At 43.5% G+C, this 16874-nt stretch overlaps 1 protein-coding gene and 1 long non-coding RNA gene across 2 annotated transcripts in view; both read right to left on the bottom strand.

Annotated features, from left to right (window-relative positions):
* The window catches only part of LOC118391161 (autism susceptibility gene 2 protein-like), a 605501-nt gene that overhangs the window by 180665 nt on the left and 407962 nt on the right, over positions 1 to 16874 (bottom strand). The window lies entirely within an intron of this gene.
* Positions 15953 to 16874, bottom strand: part of LOC118391162 (uncharacterized) — a 68230-nt gene continuing 67308 nt past the window's right edge. The window contains exon 6 of the long non-coding RNA XR_004827087.2: positions 15953 to 16694. This is a non-coding gene — a long non-coding RNA (uncharacterized LOC118391162). The remainder of the gene's footprint in view (positions 16695 to 16874) is intronic.

Genomic DNA, 16874 nt, shown 5'->3' with positions numbered 1-16874 from the left:
CCGATTAGAAAAAACCTTTGTACAGATGTAAAGCAATTAGATTTGTCTGTGGGGGCCAGGCAACATGGTACCTGTGAGTCATAGATCCTACAGCCATGCCATGCCGTCTCAACCCGGAACAATCACTCTTTTTTTCTTTCTTTCTTTCTTTCTTTCTTTCTTTCTTTCTTTCTTTCTTTCTTTCTTTCTTTCTTTCTTTCTTTCTTTCTTTCTTTCTTTCTTTCTGTTTGGGCGGCCAGCCCCAGCACAGCCCAGGCCGAGTCAGGCAGCTTGTGTATTAATGTCATAACATGGATATTTAGAGGCATAAATGATTCGATAAACCGTGAGCTTACTGAACTACATATGCATGACCAAGTAACAATAAAGCAGTGTATGTGAAGCTTATTGGATTCCATTCTAATAAACTACTATGGTAGATCTACTAACCATGCTGGTCAAAACAAGCCCAACAGCCATCCAACCAGCCAGGGAGGGGGTGGGGTCACAGGCTGCGGAGGGTAACAAATTGATTCCTAATGGGAATTTATGTTCAATGGTTACATCTACAATTAACTAAGCAAAAATTCTCCTTGCGACCCGAGATTATAAAATAATTTTGACAAATGGCGGCCAAGCCCGTAATTACCTTTTCCCTATTTCTCTAACGCTGCTAGCTGGGGCCTCTCATTATTTATTGGTCGTTTTAAAAAGCAGGTAAAGGAGAATGAATGCCTGGCTGTCATTGTGTGTAATGGGGCTAATAATGGTGTCCCGCGTACTGCATAATGATGTTCCACCTCTCCATAGAAAAGCCATCTCTTCTCCGGTGCTGGCTGGTGCAGGTAGTGCATGCCCAGACTGCAGGTTAGGGATATAAAAGCTCTGTGCCTCTCTCTCACCCGGCCAGCGGGCTGTGCGGCCTATATAAACTGGAGAGAGGAAGCACTAGGGAAGAGGAACTTTATACTATCTGACTCCAGCAGCTGCTGAAGCCATCACTTTCATCCATGCACACAAGCTCACACACGTACATACTAACAAACACACAGTTGCCAAACATAATTTTCCTTATCTGTGTAAGCTTCTGGAATATTCTCATCGACCCCCCATTTTTGTTGGTGAAATGACAAAATGAGCCGTCATTCAGTGACATGAGAATAGTTCACAGGACAAATATCCTAAAACCACGATGATGATTTAGAGGATAATAAAATCAGACCCAGCGCCAGGATAAAGGGGGGTCTGTGAGGGGGTAATGTTTTCGGGGCTTCTTGCATTGGAATTATATTGAATTATGCTTATATAATCACGCTTTACCATTAAAAATAAACATAAAGTTCAAATGCTGAGACTCTGAGATAATTGAGTGCTTTTGAATTCAGCTGTGCAGTATCAGCACAATGGACAGCGCCCTACAGCAAGGCCGTTTTGGTAATGACTATACGCTACAAGATAGATAGGGCAATTCAACTATTACAAACATGTCACAATCGTTATAATGAGTGGACCAAGATGCAGTGTGGTATGGTTCCATCCTCTTTATATTGAAGTGAAACTCAAAGAAAACAATAAATCACAAAACGAAACGTGAAGTTACAAAAGTGCTCACAGGCAACTATACATAGTCAATATCCCACAAAGCACAAACGGGAAATGGCTGCCTAAATATCATACCCAATCAGAGACAACGATAAACAGCTACCTCTGATTGGGAACCATACCAGGCCAACATAGAAATATAATCACCTAGATGACCCACCCTAGTCACACCCCGACCTAACCAACATAAAGACGAAAAAGCTCTCTATGGTCAGGGCGTGACAAAACAGCCTATGGGAATGCAGCCATACACACATCTTTCTTTCCAAAATAATGCAAAATAAATGTTGAAAATAGTAGCCTATTCATTCATGCATGCAAACAGAAATACTGAATAGCAGTTTGGCTTATAATACAGACACAACTGTGAATGCGAACGAATGAATGTGAACAGAACAAAACAACAGTTAAATCAATCAAATTCGACCCATGTAATCAATCAAGCAATGCTAGCCTACCATAAACACATTTCCAATAGGTACAGTTCCATTTACAGCAACGAAAACCAATAGGCTACCAAGAAAACCATAATAGAATGTATCTATTTCTATGATGAAACATACCGATAAGTAGCTATACCCTGGGTCATTTGGGTTCCTACATTGGAATTATATTGAATTCTGCTTATATCACAATAAACATAAAAGTTCAAATGCTTTTGAACATGAAGTGAACATCTCTGCTGTGCTCTATCAGCACCATGGACAGAGCCCTACACACTAAAGCAAGATTTTGATCAAAACCAACCTACCTTGTTTCAATGTTACCTTTTTTAAAAATTATATATATATATATATATTTTAAACTTTATTGAACTAGGCAAGTCAGTTAAGAACAAAATCGTATTTTCAATGACGGCCTAGGAACTGCCTTGTTCTGGGGCAGAACGACAGATTTTTTTTTTACTTTGTCAGCTCAGGGATTTGATCTTGCAACCTTTACGGTTACTAGTCCAACGCTCTAACCACTAGGCTATATGCCACCCCATTTTTTTTTAAAGAGTTGATGCTCGGTAGAACTTCCTGAATAATTGATCATTCCATTCTTCCCTAAATCTTCTCATAAGAGCCCCCTCAAATGCCAGTTGGATTAGTTGAGCTTTGTTCGGGTGTAAGATGCTTCTCCTGTGCTGACTGAACACGTTTGTCAAAGTGGAAAATTTGTTCTCGCATGTAGCTGTGGACGCCCCAAAAGTCATTCCATGTTTCGGTGCAGTTAGCACGGTCGACATAGCGGAGAGACCTGCCCTTATAAACCAAATCAAATATTACTGGCGGAGGCGTATCACGTTATTCACTTTGGCTACCACAGAGATGAGAAGCATTTTTCCCCGCACCCTGTCCATTCTTTGCACCAACCTGTCAGTCTATCATTAACTTTTTCGCTATTTTTTATATAGGGACCTAAAAAAAAACTGAGGTGGCTCATGTTTGAACTGAGGGGGTTTAGCCCCCGTTAGCCCTGTTGTGGAGCTGGGCCCAAATAAAATAAATACAGGGCCTTATGAAAGTATTCACACCCCTTTACTTTTCCCCACATTTTGTTGTGTTACATAGTGAGATAAAAATGGATTTAACTGTCATTTTTTGTCAATGATCTACACAAAATACTAAAAAAAAATAAAAAAAAATAAAAAAAATAAAACACGAATATATCTTGATTAGATAAGTATTCAACCCCGAGTTAATACATGTTAGAATCACCTTTGGAAGAGATTACAGCTGAGAGTCTTCCTGAGTAAGTCTCTGAGAGTTTTGCACACCTGGATTGTACAATATTTGCACCTTATACTTAAAAAAAATTATTCAAGCTCTGTCAAGTTGGTTGTTGATCATTGTTAGACAGGCATTTTCAAGTTTTGACATAGATTTTCAAGCCAATTTAAGTCAGGAACATTCAATGTCATCTTGGTAAGCAACTTCAGTGTAGATTTGGCCTTGTGTTTTATTGTCCTGCTGAAAGGTGAATTCGTCTGCAAGTTTCTGGTGGGAAGCAGACTGAACCAAGTTCTCCTCTAGGATTTTGACTGTGCTTAGCTCCCTTCCGTTTCTTTTTTTATCCCGAAAAAACCTCCCCTGTTCTTAGTGATTATAAGCATACACATAACATGATGCAGCCACCACTATATTTGAAAATATGGAGAGGGGTACTCAGTAATGTGTTGTATTGGATTTGCCCCAAACACAATGCTTTGTAGTTTTTTGCTGTTTTACTTTAGTGCCTTATTGCAAACAGTACGCTTGTTGGAATATTTGTTTTCTGTACAGGCTTCCTTCTTTTCACTCAATTAGGTTAGTATTGTGGAGTAACTATAATGTTGTTAATCCATCCTTAATTTTCTCCGATCACAGCCATTAAACTCTGTAATTGTTTTAAAGTCACCATTGGCCTCATGGGGAAATCCCTTTAGCGGTTTCCTTCCTCTCCGGCAACTGAGTCAGGAAGGACACCTGTATCTTTGTCGTGACTGGGTGTATTGATACACCATCCTAATTAATAACTTTACCATGCTGAAATGGATATTCAGTGCCTGCACCTACCAATAGGTGCCTTTCTTTTGTGAGGCATTGGAAAACCTCCCTGGACTTTGAGGTTGAATCTGTGTTTGAAATTCATTGCTCAACTGATGGACCTTGCAGATAATTAATTGTATGTGTGAGGCACATAAATTAGGTAGTAATTAAAAAAAAAACAATGTTAAACACTATTATTGGACACTGAGTGTATCCATGCAACTTATTATGTGACTTGTTAAGGACATTTATACTCATGAACTTATTTAGACTTGCCATAACAAAGGGGTTGAATATTTATTGACTAAAGACATTTCAGATTTTTATTTTTAATTAATATTTTTGCCAGAACTACAGGCATATGGCAAAAGTTCATGTCAAATGCTTCATTTCACAAGATCACCCATCAAGCCTTTTGAAAGACAAATTAAATATAGCTGTGAGCAGCAATGAACAGGGTTCACGGGATGAACGAAAGGACACAATATCAGTTGGATAACAACTGGATAACAAAGCAAGAACTCCATCATGTAGGATCTATCTTCCTTTATGTACAATCAGTGAAAGCGTTACCATATACCACAAGGATGACGCAAGTGAAGTTTATTCTAGTGCAGAGGAGCGGAGCGAGAAGCAGAACGTGCCCAATTTGACTGGAGCGTGGAGCGAGATTCCCAAAAGGCTGGAGCGTCGGGCTTCTCACCCGCTACAATTTCGCTCCAGTAGAGCTCACTTCACGAGCTCAGGGCATGTCCACCCCAGCATGCATTTATAGTCTACTTGTGTGCTGCCATAACCCCTTCCTTTAGCTACTGTTATGGAGTTCGCTAAATAATTTCATAAAGATACTGATAAAACACACAGGTGCTTAATCAAAGGGACTTACAAAGATGAGGACCAAGAGCAAGAGAGGGAGTGTAGTGATGTAATATCCACAAATAAAGAATCATTGTGGAATCTGAAAAGACACTTATCCCAAAATAATAATTGTGTACTTACTATGTGTACATGCAAAAAGGAAGGAAAGTGGTGGGGAGGTTAACTAAGTGTGTCAAAAAGGAAGGAAAGTGGTGGGGAGGTTAACTAAGTGTGTCAAAAAGGAAGGAAAGTGGTGGGGAGGTTAACTAAGTGTGTCAAAAAGGAAGGAAAGTGGTGGGGAGGTTAACTAAGTGTGTCAAAAAGGAAGTAAAGTGGTGGGGAGGTTAACTAAGTGTGTCATTGTAGAAAAGTATTTATAAACTCCTAAACGTTTCGTTCATTTTCCTTCTATTATCTATACAATTGGCCATAATTGATTTTGGCCGAATAGGCCGGGTATATTCCCACGTTTAAGGAGATTTCCGTTTTGATTGATTTATTGATTTATTTTCTCCCAAATTTCGTGGTATCCAATTATTAGTCATTACTATCTTGTCTCATCTCGTCCCTCCCGTACGGGCTCGGGAGAGACGAAGGTCGAAAGCCATGCGTCCTCCGAAACACAACCCAACCAAGCCGCACTACTTCTTAACACAGCGCGCATCCAACCCGGAAGCCAGCCGCACCAATGTGTCTGAGGAAACACTGTGCACCTGGCTACCTTGGTTAGTGCGCACTGCGCCCGACCTGCCACAGGAGTCGCTGGTGCGAGATGAGGCAAGGATATCTACCGGCAAAACCCTCCCTAACCTGGACGACGCTAGGCCAATTGTGCATCGCCCCACGGACCTCCCGGTCGGCTGCGATAGAGCCTGGGAGTTCCCACATATGTTGAGCACTTGTTGGCTGCTTTTCCTTCACTCTGTAGTCCAACTCATCCCAAACCATCTCAATTGGGTTGAGGTTGGGTGATTGTGGAGGCCAGGTCATCTAATGCAGCACTCCATCACTCTCCTTCTTGGTGAAATAGCCCTTACACAGCCCGGACATGTGTTGGGTCATTGTCCTGTTGAAAAACAAGTGATAGTGGGACTAAGTGCAAACCAGATGGAATGGCGTATCGCTGCAGAATGCTGTGTTAGCCATGCTAGTTAAGTGTGCCTTGAATTGTAAATAAATCACTGACAGTGTCACCAGCAAAGCACCGTCACAACATCACACCTCCTCCTCCATGCTTCACGGTGGGAACCACACATGCAGAGATCATCCGTTCACCTACTTTACGTCTCACAAAGATGTGGCGGTTGGAACCAAAAATCTCAAATTTATAGACTATAATGATTTAATAGAACAAAACGTTGTTTAAATGCTGAGTGCTTTATGTCTCTACCAGGCAATTGTGTCACACTTGCAAAAGCTTCACAGTGTATTTCTTTGTAGGCTATAGCCTCAAAATAATTGAAACAATATAGCCAAGAATAATGAATTTACATTACTTCTTAGGCTCCCTGTCTGGCTCCTGATCTATTTAGAGTGTTTAAATGCTGTTTAAATTGACATGTAGCCTATTTGAAATGATGTGCGCTTCTTACATTCACCTTTTCATGTCAATTCAGATACTTTTCATTCAAATGGTTTGGTTTCAATACTTCAAAACCAATTGGTAGGTCCAGGTAGTCACAACCATAGATGGGTGTTGGTTAAATTGTGATTTTTTAAAATGATTTGTCACGATCGTCATAGAAATAATTGTGAGTAGAGTTCCACATTTTATTAATAGTGAAACTTCCAAAAACTACAAAGCGAACACGATCGTGCAGTACGTAGCGCACATAGGCACTATTACAAAACAATATCCAACAATATTTAGTGGAAAACTGTGAAGGACCTCGGCGTTACTCTGGACCCTGATCTCTCTTTTGAAGAACATATCAAGACCATTTCGAGGACAGCTTTTTTCCATCTACGTAACATTGCAAAAATCAGAAACTTTCTGTCCAAAAATGATACAGAAAAATTAATCCATGCTTTTGTCACTTCTAGGTTAGACTACTGCAATGCTCTATTTTCCGGCTACCCGGATAAAGCACTAAATAAACTTCAGTTAGTGCTAAATACGGCTGCTAGAATCCTGACTAGAACCAAAAAATTTGATCATATTACTCCAGTGCTTGCCTCTCTACACTGGCTTCCTGTCAAAGCAAGGGCTGATTTCAAGGTTTTACTGCTAACCTACAAAGCATTACATGGGCTTGCTCCTACCTACCTCTCTGATTTGGTCCTGCCGTACATACCTACACGTACGCTACGGTCACAAGACGCAGGCCTCCTAATTGTCCCTAGAATTTCTAAGCAAACAGCTGGAGGCAGGGCTTTCTCCTATAGAGCTCCATTTTTATGGAACGGTCTGCCTACCCATGTCAGAGACGCAAACTCGGTCTCAACCTTTAAGTCTTTACTGAAGACTCATCTCTTCAGTGGGTCATATGATTGAGTGTAGTCTGGCCCAGGAGTGGGAAGGTGAACGGAAAGGCTCTGGAGCAACGAACCGCCCTTGCTGTCTCTGCCTGGCCGGTTCCCCTCTTTCCACTGGGATTCTCTGCCTCTAACCCTGTTACGGGGGCTGAGTCACTGGCTTGCTGGGGCTCTCTCGTGCCGTCCCTGGGGGGGGGTGCGTCACCTGGGTGGGTTGATTCACTGTTGTGGTCGGCCTGTCTGGGTTGGCGCCCCCCCTTGGGTTGTGCCGTGGCGGAGATCTTTGTGGGCTATACTCGGCCTTGTCTCAGGATGGTAAGTTGGTGGTTGAAGATATCCCTCTAGTGGTGTGGGGGCTGTGCTTTGGCAAAGTGAGTGGGGTTATATCCTTCCTGTTTGGCCCTGTCCGGGGGTGTCCTCGGATGGGGCCACAGTGTCTCCTGACCCCTCCTGTCTCAGCCTCCAGTATTTATGCTGCAGTAGTTTATGTGTCGGGGGGCTAGGGTCAGTTTGTTATATCTGGAGTACTTCTCCTGTCCTATTCGGTGTCCTGTGTGAATCTAAGTGTGCGTTCTCTAATTCTCTCCTTCTCTCTTTCTTTCTCTCTCTCGGAGGACCTGAGCCCTAGGACCATGCCCCAGGACTACCTGACATGATGACTCCTTGCTGTCCCCAGTCCACCTGGCCATGCTGCTGCTCCAGTTTCAACTGGCCTGGGCCCTAGGACCATGTCCCAGGACTACCTGACATGATGACTCCTTGCTGTCTCCAGTCCACCTGGCCATGCTGCTGCTCCAGTTTCAACTGTTCTCCCTTACTATTATTCAACCATGCTGGTCATTTATGAACATTTGAACATCTTGGCCACGTTCTGTTATAATCTCCACCCGGCACAGCCAGAAGAGGACTGGCCACCCCACATATGCTCTCTCTAATTCTCTCTTTCTTTCTCTCTCTCGGAGGACCTGAGCCCTAGGACCGTGCCCCAGGACTACCTGACATGATGGCTCCTTGCTGTCCCCAGTCCACCTGACTGTGCTGCTGCTCCAGTTTCAACTGTTCTGCCTTATTATTATTCGACCATGCTGGTCATTTATGAACATTTGAACATCTTGGTCATGTTCTGTTATAATCTCTACCCGGCACAGCCAGAAGAGGACTGGCCACCCCACATAGCCCGGTTCCTCTCTAGGTTTCTTCCTAGGTTTTGGCCTTTCTAGGGAGTTTTTCCTAGCCACCGTGCTTTTACACCTGCATTGTTTGCTGTTTGGGGTTTTAGGCTGGGTTTCTGTACAGCACTTTGAGATATCAGCTGATGTACGAAGGGCTATATAAATACATCTGATTTGATTTGATTTGAGTGGAAAGCTTTCCCAAAAGAGTGGAGGCTGTTATAGCAGCAAAGGGGGGCCAACTCCATATTAATGCCCATGATTTTGGAAAGGGACAAACAAGAATATCAATACACAACATATTCCTCCCCCTTTACTTTTGATGCCTCATACGGAAAAAGTAAATATTCACTGTTTTGCATATTATTTTCTTTTTAACACAACAGTTCTCTTAATGTACATGAATTAACTTTTCAGAATAACATTTCCTGAACTAGGGAAAGAGGGGAGACTCAGTTCCCAGACTTAACCCTGGGGTGTATTATGCCCCAATATCAGAAGTTAGTCTGAACTAAAATATTCAACCTTTCAGAGGGTCATCTTTCTCTTGCAGGGTAATGACGACGTACAGGTGAGTCTACAGTCACATTGTTTCTGAGTCTGAGTGGTGATGGCGTATGCCCAGACTGAGGTGCAACAGTACCCTGAATAGGCACTCTGACTGGTTCAGGTGAGTCTGAAGCACTTTCAAAAATTGTAGGTTGCTGCAGTAGATGTTCATGTTATGGCTTGTAGTCGTGGTAGGTCTCCAGTAGCTGATCTTGGTTTGTCACTTGACTTTGTTTGTCATCTCTGAGGTTTGTTCCTGGCAACAGTTTATCCACGTGTCTCCTCCAGATTATGTTCTCCAGGGCTTGTTTGTGTGACCACTGTTGCTGGTATCCACTTTGGAACTTTGCAGTAGTTCCGAGCAAGAACTCCCTCTCCAGGTCTGAAGCTTCGGTCTTTTGCTGTGCTTCGTCTCTCCACTTGTGCTCTCTGTTGTGTCTGTACAACCTGTTTAGTCTAACGAGGTCTCAGGAGGTTGAGTAAGGTGCGAAGCTGTCTTTTCATCATGGCTGACATGGTTGCGACTGTGGATGTAGCATGGGAACTGTTTCTGTAGGTCAACAGGAAGGTGTTTAGGCACCTATTGAGGGACCCGTTCCCTTGTGAAGATTTTAAAGCTTGCTTCATCGTCTGGACAAATCATTCAGTGAGGCCGTTCATTGCAGGGTGATACGGCGCTGGCTTGATGTGCTGAATTCCATTTGCTTCCATGAATGACCGGAACTCTTCAGACACCAGTTGTGGGCCATTATCGCTAACGAGTTGCGTTGGTAATCCAAAGCAACTGAAGGTTGACCGTAGCTCTTCGCTGAGCTGCTCTTCATCACTGTGATCTCTAGCCATTTGTTATGTGCATCAACTACGACTAATAACATACAATCCTCAAGTGGGCCTGCAAAGTCTATGTGGACTCACTGCCAAGACTCCTCTGGGAAGTCCCATGGATGTAGTGGCACTAGCTGAGGCATGTTCCTCATCTTTTGACATGCAGAACATGACTTGGCCTTGGCTTCGATAGCTGCGTCCAAACCTGGCCACCAAAAGTAGCTGTGTGCAATCTCCTTCATTCGCACCATGCCACAGTGCCCTGAATGGAATTTTTCAAGCACCTGCCTTCTCAGTGGGGGTGGTATGATGACTCGAAAGCCCCATAGTTCTCTGACCCGTGACCTGGTTTCCCACAGCGATAGCATTGCTTGCCACCTACTGCCTTGTTTTTAAAAAATCCGTAGACACCTTATGTACTTGGGTCAAATCAAATCAAATCAAATTTTATTTGTCACATACACATGGTTAGCAGATGTTAATGCGAGTGTAGCGAAATGCTTGTGCTTCTAGTTCCAACAATGCAGTAATAACCAACAAGTAATCTAACTAACAATTCCAAAACAACTGTCTTATACACAGTGTAAGGGGATAAAGAATATGTACATAAGGATATATGAATGAGTGATGGTACAGGGCAGCATAGGCAAGATACAGTAGATGGTATCGAGTATAGTTAAAGTGGCTAGTGATGCATGTATTACATAAGGATGCAGTCGATGATATAGAGTACAGTAATAATAATATAATATATGCCATTTAGCTGACGCTTTTATCCAAAGCGACTTACAGTCATGTGTGCATACATTCTACGTATGGGTGGTCCCGGGAATCGAACCCACTACCCTGGCGTTACAAGCGCCATGCTCTACCAACTGAGCCACAGAAGGACCACGTATAAGTATATACGTATGCATATGAGATTAATAATGTAGGGTAAGTAACATTATATAAGGTAGCATTGTTTAAAGTGGCTAGTATATTTACATCATTTCCCATCAATTCCCATTATTAAAGTGGCTGGAGTTGAGTCAGTGTCAATGTCAGTGTGTTGGCAGAAGCCACTTAATGTTAGTGGTGGCTGTTTAACAGTCTGATGGCCTTGCGATAGAAGCTGTTTTTCAGTCTCTCGGTCCCAGCTTTGATGCACCTGTACTGACCTCGCCTTCTGGATGATAGCAGGGTGAACAGGCAGTGGCTCGGGTGGTTGATGTCCTTGATGATCTTTATGGCCTTCCTGTAACATCGGGTGGTGTAGGTGTCCTGGAGGGGAGGTAGTTTGCCCCCGGTGATGCGTTGTGTAGACCTCACTACCCTCTGGAGAGCCTTACGGTTGAGGGTGGAGCAGTTGCCGTACCAGGCGGTGATACAGCCCGCCAGGATGCTCTCAATTGTGCATCTGTAGAAGTTTGAGGTTGAAGAGGCGCTGCTGCGCCTTCTTCACGATGCTGTCTGTGTGAATGGACCAATTCAGTTTGTCTGTGATGTGTATGCCGAGGAACTTAAAACTTGCTACCCTCTCCACTACTGTTCCATCGATGTGGATAGGGGGTGTTCCCTCTGCTGTTTCCTGAAGTCCACAATCATCTCTTAGTTTTGTTGACGTTGAGTGTGAGGTTATTTTCCTGACACCACACTCCGAGGGCCCTCACCTCCTCCCTGTAGGCCGTCTCGTCGTTGTTGGTAATCAAGCCTACCACTGTTGTGTCGGCCGCAAACTTGATGATTGAGTTGGAGGCGTGCGTGGCCACGCAGTCGTGGGTGAACAGGGAGTACAGGAGAGGGCTCAGAACGCACCCTTGTGGGCCCGCGTGTTGAGGATCAGCGGGGAGGAGATGTTGTTGCCTACCCTCACCACCTGGGGGCGGCCCGTCAGGATGTCCAGTACCCAGTTGCACAGGGCGGGGTCGAGACCCAGGGTCTCGAGCTTGATGACGAGCTTGGAGGGTACTATGGTGTTGAATGCCGAGCTGTAGTCGATGAACAGCATTCTCACATAGGTATTCCACTTGTCCAGATGGGTTAGGGCAGTGTGCAGTGTGGTTGAGATTGCATCGTCTGTGGACCTATTTGGGCGGTAAGCAAATTGGAGTGGGTGTAGGGTGTCAGGTAGGGTGGAGGTGATATGGTCCTTGACTAGTCTCCCAAAGCACTTCATGATGACGGAAGTGAGTGCTACGGGGCGGTAGTCGTTTAGCTCAGTTACCTTAGCTTTCTTGGGAACAGGAACAATGGTGGCCCTTTTGAAGCATGTGGGAACAGCAGACTGGTATAGGGATTGATTGAATATGTCCGTAAACACACCAGCCAGCTGGTCTGCGCATGCTCTGAGGGCGCGGCTGGGGATGCCGTCTGGGTCTGCAGCCTTGCGAGGGTTAACACGTTTAAATGTCTTACTCACCTTGGCTGCAGTGAAGGAGAGACCGCATGTTTTCGTTGCAGGCCGTGTCAGTGGCACTGTATTGTCCTCAAAGCGGGCAAAAAAGTTATTTCGTCTGCCTGGGAGCAAGACATCCTGGTCCGTGACTGGGCTGGATTTCTTCTTGTAGTCCGTGATTGACTGTAGACCCTGCCACATGCCTCTTGTGTCTGAGCCGTTGAATTGAGACTCTACTTTGTCTCTGTACTGACGCTTAGCTTGTTTGATAGCCTTGCGGAGGGAATAGCTGCACTGTTTGTATTCGGTCATGTTACCAGACACCTTGCCCTGATTAAAAGCAGTGGTTCGCGCTTTCAGTTTCACGCGAATGCTGCCATCAACCCACGGTTTCTGGTTAGGGAATGTTTTAATCGTTGCTATGGGAACGACATCTTCAACGTACGTTCTAATGAACTCGCACACCGAATCAGCGTATTCGTCAATATTGTTATCTGACGCAATACGAAACATATCCCAGTCCACGTGATGGAAGCAGTCTTGGAGTGTGGAGTCAGCTTGGTCGGACCAGCGTTGGACAGACCTCAGCGTGGCAGCCTCTTGTTTTAGTTTCTGTCTGTAGGCAGGGATCAACAAAATGGAGTCGTGGTCAGCTTTTCCGAAAGGGGGGCGGGGCAGGGCCTTATATGCATCGCGGAAGTTAGAGTAACAATGATCCAAGGTTTTACCACCCCTGGTTGCGCAATCGATATGCTGATAAAATTTAGGGAGTCTTGTTTTCAGATTAGCCTTGTTAAAATCCCCAGCTACAATGAATGCAGCCTCCGGATAAATGGTTTCCAGTTTGCAAAGAGTTAAATAAAGTTTGTTCAGAGCCATCGAAGTGTCTGCTTGGGGGGGGGGATATATACGGCTGTGATTATAATCGAAGAGAATTCTCTTGGTAGATAATGCGGTCTACATTTGATTGTGAGGAATTCTAAATCAGGTGAACAGAAGGATTTGAGTTCCTGTATATTTCTTTCATCACACCATGTCTCGTTAGTCATGAGGCATACGCCCCCGCCACTCTTCTTACCAGAAAGATGTTTGTTTCTGTCGGCGCGATGCGTGGAGAAACCCGTTGGCTGCACCGCCCCGGATAGCCTCTCTCCAGTGAGCCATGTTTCCGTGAAGCAGAGAATGTTACAGTCTCTGATGTCCCTCCCTGGAATGCTACCCTTGCTCGGATTTCATCAACCTTGTTGTCAAGAGACTGGACATTGGCAAGAAGAATGCTAGGGAGTGGTGCACGGTGTGCCCGTCTCCGGAGTCTGACCAGAAGACCGCCTCGTTTCCCTCTTTTTCGGAGTCGTTTTTTTGGGTCGCTGCATGGAATCCATTCCGTTGTCCTGTTTGTAAGGCAGAACACAGGATCCGCGTCGCGAAAAACATATTCTTGGTCGTACTGATGGTGAGTTGACGCTGATCTTATATTCAGTAGTTCTTCTCGACTGTATGTAATGAAACCTAAGATGACCTGGGGTACTAATGTAAGAAATAACACGTAAAAAAAACAAAAAACTGCAGTTTCCTAGGAACGCGAAGCGAGGTGGTCATCTCTGTCGGCGCTGGTTGTTTTGTAGCAATTATTGTGGCCTTTGTGTTTTGCCAATTGCGCGATCAAGCTAGCAGCGAGTATATATGGTTGTCCTTGTTCAATAGAGTCAACAATGTTCATATCTGACACAAAATTGCAGGATATCTAAGCTGACCAATTGTCCCTTGCTTTGAATACAGCCCGACGGAAATCATACTTTCTTGTTCAATTGTGCTCCCACCCTTGAAGGCAAGCTTTCAAAAGGGTTTCTACAGGAGCTATGTTACCATCCACTGTCGATTTGAGGTAGCTAAATAATTACAATGGCTGCTTCTGATGATTCCTCTTTCCAAGAAGAGCAGGACCACAATTTTTTACATAGGGACATACAGCTCTATTAATTTGAGTCGGAATACACTGAAGAGAGCAATAGGAAGCAAGTAATAGGGAGCTACGGTCGATCTCCGACTGGTGGTGCCTATGCGGGTGCTGTCCAGCCATGCCGACAGAATAGGGATATCTGTGCTGCAACGAACTGCAGATCCCATGGTTTGTGTGTAACAGACCAATGAAGTTTGACGCACATATGGATAGAGGGGTGCTGGAGACCTCCAAGATCAACTGGCAGGGCATCCTAGACCAGCTGGACCAGGAGGGCAAATGACAAATTATTAAGATGTTTTGCTGCCAGTAGCTAGCTAGCAATATAAGCTCTATTTTTACACGAGGCAGTGTCATTCAGTACAGTATAATTGTGTGATCAATTCAGCCATAATGGGGGTTGCTAGTACCACTACAAGCCAACCTAACCAAGCTGAGCTAGCTAGCTTCGTTTGCTATATGCAAAATGTACTGTAGCCTAATGTTATAGCTAGCCTAGCTAGGCTCAGTGCATCTCATTAACTTCTTAAGGATGACGCAGAATATAGTTCCCATGCAGGAACATCAATCAGCGGAAATTCAGAGCGCCACCTATAGTTTTTGATAAAACTCAAACTTTCATTAAAACACACATTCAAGGTAGTGAATTAAACCTACACTCGTTGTGAATCTATCCACCAAGTCAGATTTGTCAAATGCTTTTCGGCGAAAGCATGAGAAGCTATTATCTGATAGCATGTACCCCCAAAATACTGCAACGTCACCTAACACGACAGATTTTGACAGTACACAACGATTGCCCATGAAAGTCGAAGTGATTTTTTCATTCTCTTACAGACAATACCGCTTGGTGACCTACAGAATATTTTGTGAGTTTGTTCTATGTTGTTGGAGCCATTCAAGTAATTTATCCTTCACACGATGGACAGCATGTTGGATAGAAAGCAGTTGAGGACTCAAGAGTTGTGAAAGGTCCCATAACAACAGTCTCCCCTTGTATCAAAGTGACTCCGAACACCTCACTGCACCCCCCAAACACACCATATACAAGTATTCCCTTTGTGGAACTGTAGTATATTTGCCTTCAACTGTATATGTCATACATTACAATAACTGCTCCTGCATACTGCTGTGTAAATTCACCTTAGTCTCCAGAGTATATATATATTTTGTCTTGAATACAAGCCATGTCTACTTATTTGCTACATTGACAGACTAATCTACTGTATTATTGAAACATGTTTACTTGCCAACAAATGAAAGTTGAAATAATACACCAACTCCCTGCATTTAGAGGTGGCAGGTAGCCTAGTGGTTAAAGTGTTGGGCCAGTAACCGAATTGTTGCAAGATCGAATCCCTGAGCTGACAAGGTTAAAATCTGTCGTTCTGCCCCTGAACAAGGCAGTAAACCCACTGTTCCTAGGCTGTCATTGGAAATAATAATTTGTTTTTAATGGTCTTGCCTAGTTAAATAAAGGTAAAACAAATAATTGGAGATGTGGTTATCAGGTTATTGTTTTATTCATATGGAACCTCCTCTGATAGAATTTACCACCTTCTTGCTTGGTGTGCCTACTGGAATATGTGTCTATGACAATTTTTGTTATAGGTTTATTTGTATGTGGCTGTCAGTTTCATATAGGTTGATACTTGTACCAGCAAATAACAATATACTGTATAATACCAAGTTAAACCATAGAAACTGCAACCCAAAAGTCTGTGACACCGAGGTAAAAGGCGGTAGCGAACGTGAGTGAAGGCAGTTACTGCTTTTTCCCTTCCCCCCATTTTCTCCATAACACAACACAATGGAAGCAGGACATTTGTCCACACGATAAAGCATGTATTTAATGTATAAAAAATGTCAGTAAGTCATTTTTGGTCAAATGTTCCGTTACTGCACTTTTGCTTGGTAGGGCAGTACTGGTTTCTGATGCAACTGTAAACATTTAGTAACTTGTCAGTACACTTGTAATAAATATTATAGAAAATATTTTATCATACTCCTTTATATACATATGTACAAGAGTTAGCAATATCTATACCAGAATGCAATTGTGAGCATACTGGGCATTCTGTGTTATACTACAACATCAGTCTAACTGAATATAGATGTTGTGTTGGTTGAATGTTCCAGGCAAGTTTCAGAATGTTCTTCAGCTGTTGAACCTTGTCTTGGGCAATGACAGTTGGATTAGCAGGCTTTGGCGCTGTGGCGTTGTCGGCAGGGATGTTGTGTTTGGAGAGCTGTTACTCTGGCTGCTTGTAGACCACTGTCTTGCCTCTTCCTGAGTGATTGATTGAGTGGTTCTGGGCTTGTACACTTTCTTCACCACCCACTGCTTCAACCTCTGCAGAAGATTTCTTTGTACTGCAAGTCTACTGGAAAGACATGAAGACTGATCATGAGGATGTGTAACCATAAATGTCCTGTATATAGAATGCTTACTTACTTACTTTGTGAATTTAATATTTCTCATTCTTATTTCTTGTGCACTTTTATCTAGTAAAACATTGTTATTGATTATTGTATTGTTGGGTTTTGAGTTTGCAAGAAAGGCA

This window comes from Oncorhynchus keta, chromosome 12 (genome assembly GCF_023373465.1).
Source record: "Oncorhynchus keta strain PuntledgeMale-10-30-2019 chromosome 12, Oket_V2, whole genome shotgun sequence".
Lineage (NCBI taxonomy): Eukaryota > Metazoa > Chordata > Actinopteri > Salmoniformes > Salmonidae > Oncorhynchus > Oncorhynchus keta.
This window is presented reverse-complemented; position numbering and strand designations above follow the sequence as displayed.